This window comes from Eschrichtius robustus, chromosome 15, assembly GCF_028021215.1.
Source record: "Eschrichtius robustus isolate mEscRob2 chromosome 15, mEscRob2.pri, whole genome shotgun sequence".
NCBI lineage: Eukaryota > Metazoa > Chordata > Mammalia > Artiodactyla > Eschrichtiidae > Eschrichtius > Eschrichtius robustus.
Window position 1 is genome coordinate 83,806,476 of NC_090838.1, and position 17,360 is coordinate 83,823,835.

At 44.2% G+C, this 17,360-nt stretch overlaps 1 pseudogene; it reads left to right on the forward strand.

Moving 5' to 3' along the window:
• The first annotated feature begins 1,401 nt into the window (after positions 1-1,401).
• Positions 1,402-2,270, forward strand: LOC137777732 (large ribosomal subunit protein eL21-like; annotated as a pseudogene).
• Positions 2,271-17,360: the final 15,090 nt, after the last annotated feature.

The window sequence follows — 17,360 nt, forward strand, 5'->3', positions numbered from 1 at the left end:
AAACAAACAAAAAACAGATTGTCAGAATGGATTATAGAAAATACAGCGTTATATTGCCGACAAGAAATATCTAAAGGTTTAATTTTCAGAAAGATCTAAAGTAGAGGAATGCAAAAGGATATACTTGTATTTAGACAAGCTAAGGGAAAGAAAGCAGATGTAGCCATGTTATTATCAGGCAAAATAGAATTTAATGCAAAAAGCATTACTAGAGATAAAGAGGATCACTCCATTATGATAAAAGGTTTATTACGCCAGGAACATAAAACAAATACAAGCTTGTGTGAACCTAACTAAATAGTCAAAATACTGTATATAAATGAAAATGGACGGAACTACAAAGAGAAATTCACAATGCTACTCTCCATGGATTTTTTTTTTTTTTTAATTTGGCTGCCCTGCGTGGCTTGTGAGATCTTAGTTCCCCGACCAGGGATTGAACCCATGCCCTGGGCAGTGAAAGCGGGAGTCCTAACCATTGGACTTCCAGGGAATTCCCTCTATGGGGTATTTTACACATTACTTTCTGCAATATTCAGATCAAGACGTTACTCTATTGACTAATCTCTGCAACCAAGAAGCTTAACTTTTGGGCAAAAATAGAACAACAGTGAATCTCATAGGGAACTTTTATGAAAAAAGATCCCACAAGGTTATTTTCATCAGATCTTTTTTTTTTTTTTCTTTTGTTTATTTTTTTTTTATTAATTTATTTATTTTTGGCTGTGTTGGGTCTTCGTTTCTGTGCGAGGCCTTTCTCTAGTTGCGGCAAGCGGGGGCCACTCTTCATCGCGGTGCGCGGGCCACTCACTATCGTGGCCTCTCTTGTTGCAGAGCACAGGCTCCAGACGCGCAGGCTCAGTAGTTGTGGCTCACGGGCCCAGTTGCTCCGCGGCATGTGGGATCTTCCCAGACCAGGGCTCGAACCCATGTCCCCTGCATTGGCAGGCAGACTCTCAACCACTGCGCCACCAGGGAAGCCCCATCAGATCTTTTGAGATCTCAAAAGACTGATTCACTCTCTGATTCAATTAAATTAGAAAGTATTAACCAGCTCTTGCGCTCTCCTGTTAGTGAAGGGCGGCGGCTGTTCAGTGGAATGCAGATAACCTCTGCCAGCACAGGGAACATCTCCCAGCCTCTCCCTTTCCCCTTGCCTCCAGTGCCCGAGCTCACCAGCATTTCCGTGGTGCCACAAATCACTCGCAGACCCGCTGGCCCCGGGGGGGCGGGGGGGGCGGAGGGGGGGTCAACCAGGTCAGCAACAAGTACATCCAGCAGACCAAGCCCCTCACCCTAGAGCACACCATCAACCTGTACCCTCTCACCAATTACATTTTGGTACAAAAGAGCCCCTTTATGAGAAGGATAGCTCAGGCCTTTTGGTCGGAACCACCATCTTCCAGTAATTCGCCAAAATGACCAACACAAAGGGAAAGAGGAGGAGCACCCGCTACATGTTCTCTAGGCCTTTTAGAAAACATGGAGTTAGTTGTTCCTTTGGCCACATACATGCAAATCTACAAGAAAGGTGATGTCGGGACTTCCCTGGTGGTGCAGTGGTTAAGAATCCGCCTGCCAATGCAGGGGACACAGGTTCGAGCCCTGGTCTGGGAAGATCCCACATGCCGCGGAGCAACTAAGCCCGTGCGCCACAACTACTGAGCCTGCGCTCTAGATCCCGCGAGCCACAACTACTGAGCCCGTGCGCCACAACTGCTAAAGCCCGCGTGCCTAGAGCCCGCGGTCCGCAACAAAGGAAGCCACCACAATGAGAAGCCCATGCAGTGCAACGAAGAGTAGCCCCCACTCACCGCAACTAGAGAAAGCCCCTGTGCAGCAACGAAGACCCAACGCAGCCAAAAATAATTAAATAAAATAAATTAAAAAAAAAAAAAGAAAGGTGATGTCGACATCAAGGGACTGGGCACTGTTCAAAAAGGAATATCCCACAAGTGTTACCATGGCAAAACTGGAAGAGTCTACAGTGTTAACCAGCATGCTGTTGGCATCGTTGTACACGAACAAGGGCAAGATTCTTGCCAAGAGAAGTAATGTGCCTATCAAGCATATTAAGCACGCTAAGAGCCGAGATTGCTTCCTGAAATGTGTGAAGGAAAATGATCAGAAAAAAGAAGGAAGCCAAAGAGAAGAGTACTTGGGGTCACCTGAAGCGCCAGCCTGCTCCGCCCAGAGAAGCACACTTCGTGAGAACCAATGAAAATGAGTCTGAACTGTTGGAGCCCATTCCCTATGAATTCATGGCATGATGGGTGTAAAGAAAGTAAAAGACTTGGACTCTACAATGCTTCTCTTAATTGACTGGAAATGTCGTGTCCCCTCCCCCAAAGAAATATTTCAAGCACATTTTAATTGTATTCAAATTCAGTGGGTGACTTCTTTACTTTTCAAATGTAGTGGTTTTGCTTCCTGAAAGATGTGAGGTAGTTTGTTGTGCAATATACTCCATTGGTTAATAAACAGCCAGATATTACTTATAAAATAAAATAATAATAATTAAAAAAGAAGAAGTACAGCTCTGTTGCAGCCAGATTTCAGCGCATGAGGGAGGAACTTGATAAAATTGGCAAGAGGAGGACTGTAGAAGGGGTTTTGACTGTCCCTGAGCACCAGCTACCCCTGTGTGTTGCTGCTACAGCTGGGAACAACTTTCTTCAAATTACCTGGTGGTAGCTTAACCCAGGAGAAGATGAAGTCGACGGACAAAAATGCTTAATGACAGAGCTATTGGGTCGTCAAGACGAAGCCCTGCAAGACGGGGACATTGATGACCGCACTAGTAACTGGTGGAGACCAAATTCTGAGCCTCCTCAGTATCCATAGATTCCTGCACATATTACAAAACCTAAGGAACATAAGAAGTTGATTTTGGTTCAACTTCAAGAGAAAGCCTTGTTTGCAGTCCCTAAAAATTACGAGCTGGTAGCTGCACCACTGTTTGACCTGTATAACGATACACCCAGATATGGACCCATCATATCTAGCCTCCCCCAGCTTTTGAGCAGGTTCAATTTTATACACAACTGAATTCCTGCGCAGCAGAAAAGTAAGAGAAGCCGTCTTGGTGGGGAGGGATAAACTGGGAGATTGAGATTGACATATACACATTATTATATATAAAATAGATAACTGGGTTTCCCTGGTGGCGCAGTGGTTAAGAATCCACCTGCCAACGCAGGGGACACGGGTTTGATCCCTGGTCCGGGAAGATCCCACATGCCGCAGAGCAACTAAGCCTGTGTGCCACAACTACTGAGCCCGTGCGCCACAACTACTGAAACCCACACACCTAGAGCCTGTGCTCTGCAACAGGACAAGCCACCACAATGAGAAGCCTACACACCACAACGAAGACCCAAAGCAGCCAAAACAAAAAAAGATAACTAATAAGGACCTACTGTATAGCACAGGGAACTTATATATTTATTTATTTATTTGTTTGTTTGTTTGTTTGCACTGGGTCTTAGTTGTGGCAGGTGGGCTCCTTAGGGCACTCTTCTCAATACTCTGTAATAACCTATATGGGAAAAGAATCTAAAGAAGAGTAGATATATGTATATGTATAACTGATTCACTTTGCTGTACAGCAGAAACTAACACAACATTGTAAATCAACTATACTCCAATAAAAAAAAAAATTAAAAAAAAAGGAGATGCTGTCTTTGTGAGCACAGCTATACACAGTGTAGAATAAACATGCTAGAAAAGTCTTTTTGGTTTTATCTCTTTCCCAATCCCTAAATTACCACCTACTTTCTGTTGTTTGAATAGTAAAGTTAATATGAAAAACTAGATTGTGGTGTAAACAAATGTGATAATGTTTATTTTTGGTTCTACACATACTTTCTGTACAACATTAAAGAAAGTAGACTTCTTTCTTAATAAAGAAGAGAAAAGAAAAGAATTAACCAAAAGAAAATCAGAAAAATACCATATTTGGAAACTCATGAAATAACTTCTAAATAACTGATGTGTTAAAGAAGAAACTCTTGTGGAAATCACTTAGTATGCAGAAATGAAAAATAATGACAATATACTACCATATCACAAACACTCTTTAGATATTTATAGCCTTAAATGCTCGTGTTAGAGAGAAATAAAGGCTGAAGATTAAAGATCCATGTAAGTATCCTACTTAAGAAGTTGCAAAAAGGACAAAAGAAATCCAAAGAAGCTGAAACCTTACTTCATCCGCTGGAACAAGCATTCATTTTCCGTGAACCAGGCCCTTGGATCCAGTAGAGCCTCAAGTTGCAAGTTGGCAACCTACTCATTGCGAGTCAATGTGAGAAAAGGCACTCTTCATTCTACCCCTTGATTCCAGAACCTGTATATTCTGGTTATTGGTACAATGCATAGACTGCATCCCCGGAGGAAGAAGAATGTCCTATCCCTGAATGTTGTTCCCAAGATGGTGCCAGGGCTGAGGTTTCAATGGGGCATTCCAAACATTTACCTGGCTGACTACTTTTGGATGGTCTGGTATATGGTAGAACTAGTGGATTCCGTTATTAGGTACCCATGGTTATGTGTCATTCAAACTCAAGGAAAATCAGGCATTCAGTGAGCCTTCACAGTGGTGCTGGCAGAGACACTTCAGGCAGTGAATTACAACCACGTGTGGAGTTAGGCATAAACTTTAGTAAGAATGAATCACTGTCCCCTCCAGAATAGAAGAGATCAGATGTAATCAATTTGCCACCAAGAGGCTGGCTGTTTTCCTCCAAGGGATGGTACCACGTGGCACAGTTGGTGACATGGTAAATGTTAAGTTAGATCAGCCTTGGACAGACGGAGCCCATGCCGTCCATCACACAAGCAATGGAGTTATAAGAGACAGAGCCTAGCTGATATCCACCAGATATGTCATCCTGTCCACACGGCTGCTGAGTGCATCTTCTGATGTGGATGCTTTTGGTGGGCCCTGACTTGAAACACAAAGATACACACATCTTGTGCTCATGCACACAGGTTCATCCTCCTCCTCAGACCCCTTTGTCTCTAATCTTCCCATCTTACTCCTTCTAGGTCCCTGACCTACTAGACAAACTACTCATCACAGCTCAGGAGTCCATACACATACCTACTTCAGACCTCTTCTCTTGAAATACAAAGTATATGTGGACAAAACTTGTTTCCTTCCATTCCAGTAAACTAAGAACGTTGCCTGCCATCAGGCCATCACCCTCTGCACAGTGCTCCCTGAGGGGAATTCTTCAGGATGGAGAAGAATAGACACTGGCTTTAGATAGTTAAGATGCATATCAAACGAATGATTTCAATGATGCAGACTCTTGCATCTTCCCATACATAGAAAAGCACTAAATTCATTAAGTTGTCTGTTTTTTTGTGATTAGCAGTAATTTTTTGATGTTCAGCTACATGGGTTTGGTTTTCTTTTTTTTTTTCTCCAACAAAAACTCCTAAATATCCTGGCTCCTCTCTTACCTCATTGGAACAGTTGCTCAGAGCTATCTGAGAGGCTGTCTCCTGTGTTATAGTCCTCAGTATGGCCCCCGAATAAAACATAATTTCAGGTTGTATGTTTTGGTTTTTGTTGTTTTTCAGTCAATATACACTACTCACAGCTCTGATTGCTAGGAAGATTTCTCCTCATTGCTTTTTTTTTTTTTTTTTTTTAAATTAATTAATTAATTTTATTTATGGCTGTGTTGGGTCTCTGTTTCTGTGCGAGGACTTTCTCCAGTTGTGGCAAGCGGGGGCCACTCTTCATTGCGGTGCGCGGCGGGCCTCTCACTATCGCGGCCTCTCTTGTTGCGGAGCTCAGGCTCCAGACGCGCAGGCTCAGTAATTGTGGCTCACGGGCCCAGTTGCTCCGCGGCATGTGGGATCTTCCCAGACCAGGGCTCGAACCCGTGTCCCCCGCATTGGCAGGCAGACTCTCAGCCACTGCGCCACCAGGGAAGCCCTTTTTTTTTTTTTTTTAAAGAAGTTCAAAGGTGTAAGCGAGATGGAAGTTATCTTTTTTTTTTAAACTTTGGATTTATTTATTTATTTATTTATTTATTTATTTATGGCTGTGTTGGGTCTTCGTTTCTGTGCGAGGGCTTTCTCTAGTTGCGGCAAGTGGGGGCCACTCTTCATCGCGATGCGCGGGCCTCTCATTATCGCGGCCTCTCTTGTTGCAGAGCACAGGCTCCAGACGCGCAGGCTCAGTAATTGTGGCTCACGGGCCTAGTTGCTTCGCGGCATGTGGGATCCTCCCAGACCAGGGCTCGAACCCATGTCCCCTGCATCAGCAGGCAGATTCTCAACCACTGCGCCACGAGGGAAGCCCCTCTTTGCTATTTTTAAGGCCACCTTGAGTAGAGCTGTAATGTGGTAGCTGTCCATTTCAGCTCACACTAAGAAGGCCCAAGATTTTCTTTCGTCAGTGGATCATACAGATCCCCTGAGGTTATATGCATGAGCTGAGAGAATGGTGTCAGTGCAACAGAGGTGGATGACATAGGGATCTGGACCATTTATCCATTTAACTTACTTGTGTTCTCTGGACCTGTTCATTTCCCTTATATGATGAACTGTTGCTGCAACTTGAAAGGCAGCTCCAGGTGCAAAGTCATCGGATGCCCCATGATCGATTTCAAAGTCCCTTTTAGGGCTCAGCGGCATTACAGGAGCTGCTTCTCAAATGAATGGCAAATAGTTCTTTGTTACAGAGGGTAGAACCTCATTCCAGATCCCTAGAGGTCTGTGCTGTAGACTTCCTACTGGACCTTCCTGAGACTCTGCATGGCATCTTTACCTATCAAGGATACCTGGGCACCACAGGTCCTGCTAAGTTGCAGTGGCCAAGGAGCAGGCAATTTGCCCAATGTTCTGGCTCTACTGCAAATCTCCTCTTGCTCTGGACATTATTTGAACTAGGCAATAAATGAATCAGTGCCGTATTGCCAACGTGGTGTATAATGCCTCAAATCCAAAGAGCTCCAAAAAATACTATTTTCTGTTTTATACTATTTGCCCCTTTCATAGTGATAGGGGGTACAGAAGGTGCAGCATCTTGTCCCAAACCAGTGGACCTCTAAAGATTTCACCAACGTGACAAAGACTTTGAATTCTGAGGGAGTCTTTTTTTTCCCACTAGTTGGCATCTGGGCATCCAGAATACTTAACCATATTTTGTTCAACAAAGTTCAGTTAGTATCATGTTCTGTAGAATATCAAGATGATCAAGGTCTCTGTGGATAATATTGTAACAGAAAGCAGGAGAGTTAATATAGCACTGGGGCAAGACAGTCAATGTATTCTGCTGGCCTTCCCACATATAAACAAAATGTCTTTGAGCCTTTTTAATGATGGAGATTGAAAAGAATGCATTTACCAGATCAATAGCTTCATACCAAGTGCCAAAACCTGTATGGATCTGTTCAGGTAAAGATCCAGCTCAGTGGGACTTCCCTGGTGGTCCAGTGGCTAAGACTCTGCGCTCCCAATGCAGGTGGCCTGGGTTCGATCCCTAGTCAGGGAACTAGATCCCACATGCTGCAACTAAGAGTTCACATGACACAACTAAAGACCCCGCATTGCCGCAGCTAAGACCCAGCGCAGCCAAATAAATAAATAAAAAAAGAAAAGATCCAGCTCAGCAACTACAATTGGCACTATCACTTGGTTAAGTGGATGGAAATCCACAGCCATCCACCATAATCTATCTGTTTTTTTATATTCATGAGAACCAAATAGGTATATGATAGGGAGTCCTGCATCTTTTAGTCTGATATAGGTGCTAATCTCTGCAATTCCACCCCTGATAGGATATTATTCTTTATGTACTGTCTTGTCACTACACCCTAGGCTTTCCCTAACATAATTGGTGAGGGAACCAGTATGTGAGTTCTGCTAGCTCTTAATCCATTACAGTTAGGAGATGTAACAGCAGGATGGATCTGTGGGCCCACTAGACCCACAGTGAGACAAACATGAGTCAGGATTTCGTTTATTACCTTTCATCTCTCAGCCTCATTCCAGCCAGGGGAACCACAATGGCATTTCAGATCCCCTGGTATTGGTGTCACCTCAGAACCCAGTATTTCACAGCCCTCGAGAAATCTAGGAATTCCCTTTTCTGTAGTGGACAGTTTCTCTAGAAAATGGCCATGAGTCCCTTTAAGGAGGAACTAGAGGAATATTGTGCATATTTGCAGTGGCCTTTCCAAGTCCTTCCCCACAGGGAACTGGACTGCCCATCTGTCAGTCTGAGAACTGACTCAGATCTAGAAACTGGGTGAGAACTTGTGATTTTCCACTGTAGTGAAGGCCATCAGGCTTCAGCTCCCCAGCTCTCCATGTTTTCTGGTTATACAACCAAACAATACTCTATTCAGATGCCGTCATATCTCTTTCCCAAAGACACTATGGATCATTAGTCATTGCCACAGATCTCTGTGTATCAAGATCCCTGGTTGCTACCTCAAGCTTGCTGCCCATTCCAGTAATTATGTCCACATTTCTGACAGTTAAGTAACCCCACCTGCCTCTGCTTTTTCAGAATCCTGTTATTCCCAGTAACACAAGACAGTCCAGTTCAGTGGTACCATGCCTTACCATCACCCCAGCCTATGGAGGACCCCACCACTGAATTTCTCATTGCTACCAGAAGCTCCCTCACCAGTGCGCTTTGTATTACACCAGGAGTTAAAGGCCATGATGTTTGCAACTTATTCTCAAATTGTTCAGGGAAAAAAAAAGTTAAGAACATAGAGAGAGAGAGAGAGAGATAGAAAACAAGCAATAAAGCAAATGAGGCAAAATGTTAGCAATAAGTAAATCTGAGTAAAGGGTATACGGGTGTTTGTTTTGTTTTGTTTTACTTTTTGGTATGCAGGATCTTAGTTCCCCAACCAGGGCTCGAACCCATGTCGCCTGCATTGGCAGGCGGATTCTTAACCACTGTGCAACCAGGGAAGCCCAGGAAATTTTTGTAATAGAGTGGCACACAGTAGTTTCCAGACAATTTCTGGTTACATTTCCTTTCTAATTTTTTTTTTTTTTAACTTTTTGGGTTTATTTATTTATTTATTTATGGCTGTGCTGGGTCTTCATTTCTGCACGAGGGCTTTCTCCAATTGCGGCAAGTGGGGACCACTCTTCATCGCGGTGCACGGGCCTCTCATCATCGCGGCCTCTCTTGTCGCGGAGCACAGGCTCCAGACGCGCAGGCTCAGTAATTGTGGCTCATGGGCCTAGTTGCTCCGCGGCATGTGGGATCCTCCCAGACCAAGGCTCGAACCCGTGTCCCCTGCATTGGCAGGCAGACTCTCAACCACTGTGCCACCAGGGAAGCCCCCCTTTCTAATTTCTAATGCATCGTTTTTAACTTTTTACTTTCTTTTTCCTTAGTCAGGCTCCTGAAGAAGCAACTTGGAATTCATCCTTTTAAGCCTTTTTTTTTTTTTTTGCTTTTTTATTTCCTGTTTCATTAACATCAGATTTTAATTTTATTTATTCCTCCTTTCTGCTTTTTGTACCTCAAGAGCTCAGACTTGGACCAAGCAAAATCTTTTTTCCATAATACTGTCATCACTATTCTATGCATGGCCTGCTTTATTTATTTTGTTATTTAAAATATAATAGAATAAACCCATGCACAGTCTGTGTCCAACTTCAGAACTAGAAAGAATAAACTATATCTCTATGATCTTGAGCTGTTTAAGTTACGGTGTTATCAACTGGATTGTACTTTAAATCATTAAGTTGTGTCTCAGATTTTTTTTTTTAGAAAAGTCAATCTTTTTTTTAAAATTTATTTATTTTTGGCCACGTTAGGTCTTTGTTGCTGCACGCAGGATTTCTCTAGTTGCAGCGAGCAAGGAGGGCTACTCTTCATTGCCGTGCGTGGGCTTCTCATTGCGGTGGCTTCTGTTGTTGCAGAGCACGGGCTCTAGGTGCATGGGCTTCAGTAGTTGTGGCTCGCAGGCTTCAGTAGTTGTGGCTTGCGGGCTCTAGAGCGCAGGCTCAGTAGTTGTGGCGCATGGGCTTAGTTGCTCCGCGGCATGTGGGATCTTCCCGGACCAGGGATCGAACCTGTGTCCCCTGCATTGGCAGGCGGATTCTTAACCACTGCGTCACCAGGGAAGCCCAGAAAAGTCAATCTTTTTGGACTGTAGATGAAAACAAAAGGATGACAACATGGCCTGAATGACTGTTATCAAGAAGTTCTTCCCTAAAGCTTTTTATACTTTACATGTTCACTGATTTTCCTCCAATTTTTTATTTTGGAAAACGTCAAACCTACAAAATGTTGCAAAAATAATACAGTATATCCCTTACCTTGATGTATCAATTATTAACCTTTTGACACATTTGTTCTCTCTAGATAGATAGATATAGATATATGTTTATATATATATGTGTACATATGTATAAATATACATATGTGAATGATAGGTATAGATGTATATGTAATATCTATAGTTATAGGTATATACATATATACACTCACATTTCTTTTCTGAACTGTTTGAGAATAAGTTTCATTTATTATGAGACTTCACCCCTAGACACTTTAACGTGTATCTCCTAAAGAATTCTCGTATATTATATAATTCTCATATATTAAGCAATTTTTTTTTTTTTTTTGGCCACACTACACGGCTTGTGGGATCCTAGTTCCCCAACCAGGGATCAAACCCGGGCCCAAGGCAGTGAGAGCTCGGAGTCCTAACCGCTGGACTGCCAGGGAATTCCCTATAATTCTCATATATTAACTCAATACCATTATCAAACCCAAGGCACTTAACATTTATTGTCTAATATACAGTACATATTCAAATATCCCCAATTATCCCAATAATGGCTTAGAGATGGATGGCCCAAGTAATGTCTCTTTAGCACCAGTCCCTGGACTTTTTCTGTCTTTCATGACACTGATTTTTTTTTTTAATTAATTAATTAATTTATTTTTGGCTGTGTTGGGTCTTCATTTCTGTGCGAGGGCTTTCTCCAGTTGCGGCGAGCGGGGGCCACTCTTCATCGCGGTGCGCGGGCCTCTCACTGTCGCGGCGGCCTCTCCCGTTGCAGAGCACAGGCTCCAGACGCGCAGGCTCAGTAGTTGTGGCTCACGGGCTTAGTTGCTCCGCGGCATGTGGGATCTTCCCAGACCAGGGCTCGAACCCGTGCCCCCTGCATTGGCAGGCGGATTCTCAACCACTGCGCCACCAGGGAAGCCCGACACTGATGTCTTTGAAGAGTCCAAGACACTCATTCTGCAGACTGTCTCTCCATGTGGATCGGCCTGAGGTTCCCTCTTTCAAGTGGGGCCATAAGTGAGATGCTTATGGCACTGCTGTGAAAATATACAGAAGTGGAATCTGGCCTCTGAGGAGGGCAGGGACAGAGCAGACTCTCTAAGGGACTCTGGGCTGAGCTCAGGTCTGAATGATGAGAAGGAATTAACTAAGCACACTGGCCGTGGCGAGCAAGAGCCCTCCAGGCCCAGGTGCAATGACATGGCCGTGAGAAGGAGCGAGGGGGCCAAAGGAAATGACAGACAAGTTTGGGAAGATGATGCCTTTAGTTCTGGATGGTGAGTGTTCCCTTGGAAAATCTGAGAAAAATCCATGTAGCCAGGGGAAGCCTGTGGCAGAGGCCCGGGCTGAAGGAAACCATCTGTGACCCAACGAATTGTTTGCAATTCTCTATAAGGAATTATATCACTGCAGAGAGTAGAGAATAGAAGAGGCCTGGTTCAAGCCTTGAAGAATACTGCCAGGGGTGGGAGTGGGTGGAGGGATGGCCAGAGAGGCAGGAGGAGGCCTGCAAAGTGTGTACAGAAAGACAAGGGAAGACGAGTTTCAGGGAATGGTTAAAAGAGCAAGGTTAAAGGTTAATACTGACACTTGTTAAAATGGTAAACAAAAAGGCTTTCCTCAGGACTGTTGCCATAGGAGTACTGCAATAGGGCAGAGATATCTGACTCAACACTGAATACAACAAGGACAAGGGGGATTTAGAGCCAAGGGCAGCGTGAAGGGCTCAGTGGATGGAAACTGACTAAGAGGTGACTTCAAGGAATTCTTGCAAAACTAACCTAACAGAATTCTTGCTAAGGCAGGTGAAGGACTTAGACGTCAAAGGTGGGGCATGAGGAACTTGATCAGATGTCAAAGATGAGGGAATTCTTCCTAAACCAACTTAGCAGGATTCTTTGCTGAGACTGGGTTGGGCAGGCCAGACACAGGATGGCAGCCAAGGTTGAGACCTAATCAAAAAGAAGGCCTGGGGGAAACTGACTCAAGTTTGATCAAGCAGAGAGTCTTTGTCAGAAGGCAACCCGTCAAGAGCGGCCAAGAGGAGGACTGAAAAGTGCTCACTGCATGTGGAGGTCACTGCGGCCTTAGCAAGAGCTGTGAAGAGTTTGAGGATATTTTGCATATAGTTCTATGTATATATGGGCTGGAAACACTTAATTTTAAATATAACTCATTTTTTATATCCATAAAAGGAAATATTATGTAGCCATAAAAAGAACGAGAGAATTATTTAGGTACTCATAATGGAATGATCACGAAGTTAAATTTTTAGGTGAAAAAAGACCTAGAGATGATCATACTAAGTGAAGTAACTCAGACAGAGAAAGACAAATATCACATATCACTTATATGTGGAATCTAAAAAAAATGATACAAATGAACTTATTTACAAAACAGAAATAGACTCACAGACATAGAAAACCAATTTATGGTTACCAAAGGGAAAGTTGGGGGAAGGGATAAACTAAGAGTTTGGGATTAACATACACACACTACTATGTATATAATGGATAAACAACAAGGACCTACTGTGTGGCACTGGGAACTATATTCAGTATCTTGTAATACCTGAAATGGAAAAGAATCTGAAATACTCTTATATAACTGAATCACTTTGCTGTACACCTGAAACTAATACAACATTGTAAGTCTATACTTCAGTAAAATATTGTTTTGAAAAAAATATATGTATCGTAAGTTAGCATTTGCATAAAAAAGGAGGATCAAGATACACATACATATGTGTGGGAATGTGCCCACATATGTATGCCTTTGCTGGTGTATACATAAAATGCTCCTAGAAAGATATACAAGAAACTGGTAGCATAGGTTGCCTGTAAGGAGATGAACTTGATGACCCGGGGCAGGGGTGACAGGGAGATTTTTCAGTGGATAGCCTTTTCTACCTTTCGAATCTTTGTACCATGTGCAAATACTATGTATTTTAAAAATTAATGTATAAATATTCTTCCTGAGACCACACTATAATTACAGTACAATTTGCATTTTGTTGGACATCTGTTCAGATGACAATATAAGAAGATCTGTCTTTGTTTGTTTATTTGTTTTTGGCCATGCCACGTGGCATGTGGGATGTGAGTTCCCCAACCAGGGATCAAACCCATGCCCCCTGCAATGGAAGTGCAGAGTCTTAACCACTGGACTGCCGACGAAGTCCCTGTCTTTGTTTTTAAATGATCTGCATCCCATTTTTTGTTCAATGTTTCCAATTTTTATTACTGTGAACTGCATTGCTGGATGCATTCTTGTACACTTACATCTGTACACTCATGATTCTGTAGCATAAATTCCTACAAAGGGAACAAGATTCTTCCACGTTGCCTTCCAGAAAGGCTGTTCCAGGCCACACACCTCTCCCATCCACACCAGTGTGTGCCTGGTACTCTACTTATTCTACAGCCCTGAGTATTGTCCCCGGATTATGCAGGGTACCTATGTGGCAAAGACAGTGCTGAGAGCTTACTTGCTTTGCCTCCGGAGCACACAAGTAGGCTACATCTCTCAGCATCCCTTGCCGTGAGGTGGGGCTGAGTTCTGGGTGGTGGCAGTAGTGATGTACACCAGCACTTCCAGAACTGGCCCCTAAAAAACCTCTCCATGATCCTCAAGCTCTCTCTCTTCCTTCATCTGCTTGACGTGTGCAGAAGGTCACGTGGAGGTCTCTGAGCCCTAGAGCATTACTAGGTTGAGCGGAGAAACAAATTTTTACCATACCTCGTTGCTGCCCCCTCCCCTCTCTCTGCACTGAGATTCGATCCCATGCCCTGGACCTGGTAGCAAGTCTTTGCTCAAATGTCATCTTCTCAGAGGGCATTCCCTACCACCTGATTTAGCACAGCCTGCCTACAGATCTGAGCAACTTGGAGGGATCTGGCTGTCTTTCAAAATAAGATGATACTTGCATTTCCAGTGAAACTTCTTCCCCAGATGATGATGCAACCTTGATAAACAGGCTAGAGCCACTTAGGGCAGAGGTGAGGGGGCGCAACGGTGAACCCCTGGGCCCTGAGGCCTCAGCCCACCATTTCACCACCACTCCGGGGCCCCGGACCTCACCACGACAGCTCCAGCCACACTTCCCAGGCTGTGACCTGAAGAGAGAATGGTGATCACCTCCTTCGTTCATTCTAAAATATATATGGAGGGAGATCCTGCTGGTCCAGTGGTTAAGGCTCTGAGCTTCCACTGCAGGGGGCACTGGTTCGATCCCTGGTGGGGGAATTAGGATCCCGCAGGCCACGCAGCACGGCCAAAAATAAAATAAAATTAAAAAATAAAATATTTATTGAGCACCTATCAGACACTATCCTCAAGGCTTTGGTTATACCAATGAACAGATGAGACAAAGATTCCTGCCTATTCGAGTGGGAGAGACAGACCGGAAGCAATAATACTAATAAATAAGGTAGGCGAAGAGGTGATAAAAGGAAAAGAGCAGGTTATCCGAAGCCCAGGGCAAGAGGTAGGTATCTGTGCTAAGTAGGGTGGCAGGAAGGTGACATTTGAGAAAAGACTTAGAGGTGACAGTCACATGTTTCTCTGGGAGAAGAAGGTTCCCAGCAGAATTAAGCAGAGGCCCTGAGGCAGGGCCACTCCTGGAGTGTTCGAAGAGCAGGAATGAGACCACGTGGCTGGGAACTTGGAAGGAAATGAGGTCAGAAGGAATGAGGAGGAGGGTGCCCAAAGGGCGCAGGGCGTCACAGGCTACCCTACGGACTTTGGCTTTTGCTCTGAGATGATATACCTTTGCACAGTTTCAGATGGAGGAGTGACAGATATTCTGACTTACATATTTAAAAGGATCCCTCTAGCTTTTGAATTGAGAACACACTCAGGGTGGGAGGAAGGAGAAGCTTGGAGAGCAGGGACGAGGCTGTGCAGAAACCCAGGTGTGAGGGATGGTGGTTCCTGCTGGATTTGGTAACAGGAGGTACTGAGAGGTAGAGGGATTGTGGATATATTTTGAAGAAGGAGCCAATGGGATTTCCAAATGCACTGGATATTGGGTGTGAAAGAAAAGCGGGGTTAAGGAGGCTCCCAAGGTCTTTGGCCTGAGCAGCGGGCAGAAGGGATCTGCCTGAGTTAGGGAAGGCAGGGGTGGAACAGTTTTAGGAGGAGAATCAGAAGCTCAGCTCTGAACACGGTAATATTGAGATGTTTCAAGACATCAAAATAGAAATGTTGGGACTTCCCTGGTGGCGCAGGGGTTAAGAATCCACCTGCCAATGCAGGGGACACGGGTTCGAGCCCTGGTCTGGGAAGATGCCACGTGCCACGGAGCAACTAAACCCATGTGCCACAACTACTAAGCCTGCGCTCTAGAGCCCACGAGCCACAACTACTGAGCCCGTGTGCCACAACTACTGAAGCCCATGTGCCACAACTACTGAAGCCCGTGTGCTACAAGCCCACACGCCTAGAGCCCGTGCTCCGCAACAAGAGAAGCCACTGCAATGAGAAGCCTCAGAACCTCAATGAAGAGTAGCCCCTGCTCACCACAACTAGAGAAAGCCTGTGGGCAGCAACGAAGACCCACTGCAGCCAAAAAATAAATAACTAAATAAAATAAATTTTATTTGCTGGGTACAGAATCTTTGGAGTTGTTCTCTTTCTCCATTTTTCCGATCTGCATTTCCCTCCTTTTTCTCGCCAGCACCTCACACTGCTGTATCGAGGTCACCGTGTTATCTTCAATGTCTTCTCCTGGGAAGTAAGAGATTTGACTTTGGACATGCTCCGCAGCCAGCACAGTCCCAGCAGCAGTGTCCAGGCCTCTGGCCTTGGAAGACTCAGGAGGGCAGGTCCCCTTATTGCACAAACTTGTCCATGTCCTTGACATTTTTGCTGCTTAATGCTTTTTAGAGTGACACCCTTTCCTTCTGTCCAGTTGAACTGACACACCTTGCATCCCATAATTTCTGGCCCATCAGAGAAGGAGGAAAGGATGTAAATTACTTGGATCTGACCTTGTTTCGTATGTCACCACCTCACTGGTAAATATTCATTGGGTTAGAAAGAAATACTACTGTGACACTCGTAGGCTCCCAGACTCTGTAAATTCTAGATCATCAGGGGCTTCAGAAATAGGGTCAACAACTTTCAGAACTTTATTTCCAAACAAGTTAATATTACAAATCGCAGTCAACCAAAAATGAGGAATTCCGCCAGGGCAGTGGTTCTTGGTTGCATATTGAAATAAAATTAAAAATCAGTATTTTAAATTTATTTATTTTTTTTATTTATTTTTGGCTGTGTTGGGTCTTCGTTTCTGTGCGAGGGCTTTCTCTAGTTGCGGCAAGCGGGGGCCGCTGTTCATCGCGGTGCGCAGGCCTCTCACTATCGTGGCCTCTCTTGTTGCGGAGCACAGGCTCCAGACGCGCAGGCTCAGTAGTTGTGGCTCACGGGCCTAGTTGCTCTGCGGCATGTGGGATCTTCCCAGACCAGGGTTTGAACCCGTGTCCCCTGCATTAGCAAGCAGATTCTCAACCACTGCACCACCAGGGAAGCCCCCTAAAATCGGTATTTAAGAAAAAATACCCATGCTGGGTCTTACCCCAGGAGATTCTGATTTAATTGGTCTAGGGTGTGGCAGCAGGACTTTTGAAAAGCAGCACACTTTATGGTAAAAGCTAGCTTACTTTCTTTCAAGATTATTAATTTCTTTAGAGATCTGGCTTCTATTTGCACACATTCTGCCTGAAAGTTTCTGATGGTATAAATGAGGTGCTTACCCTTTGAAGGTAAGTGCTGACTGAAATATTTATTACCATTAATATAGTGATTATCTTTATCATCCAAGTCAGTATGTTCAGTGATAAGCACAAAATCCTCAGTTCAACCATCAAAGGTGAAAATGATGACCCTCGAAGACTCTGCTTTCTGGTTCACATACCCCCCCTCCTCACCTCCACACACCTTTGACTGGCTTTTTTTTTTTTTTTTCTTCCAGTTTTGCTACATTTTAATGGTAGGTTTTTTAAGGGATTAGTTTTAGGTCTTGTCAGCAACATCAAACAGAAGGTACCAAGTACTCCACAAGGTACA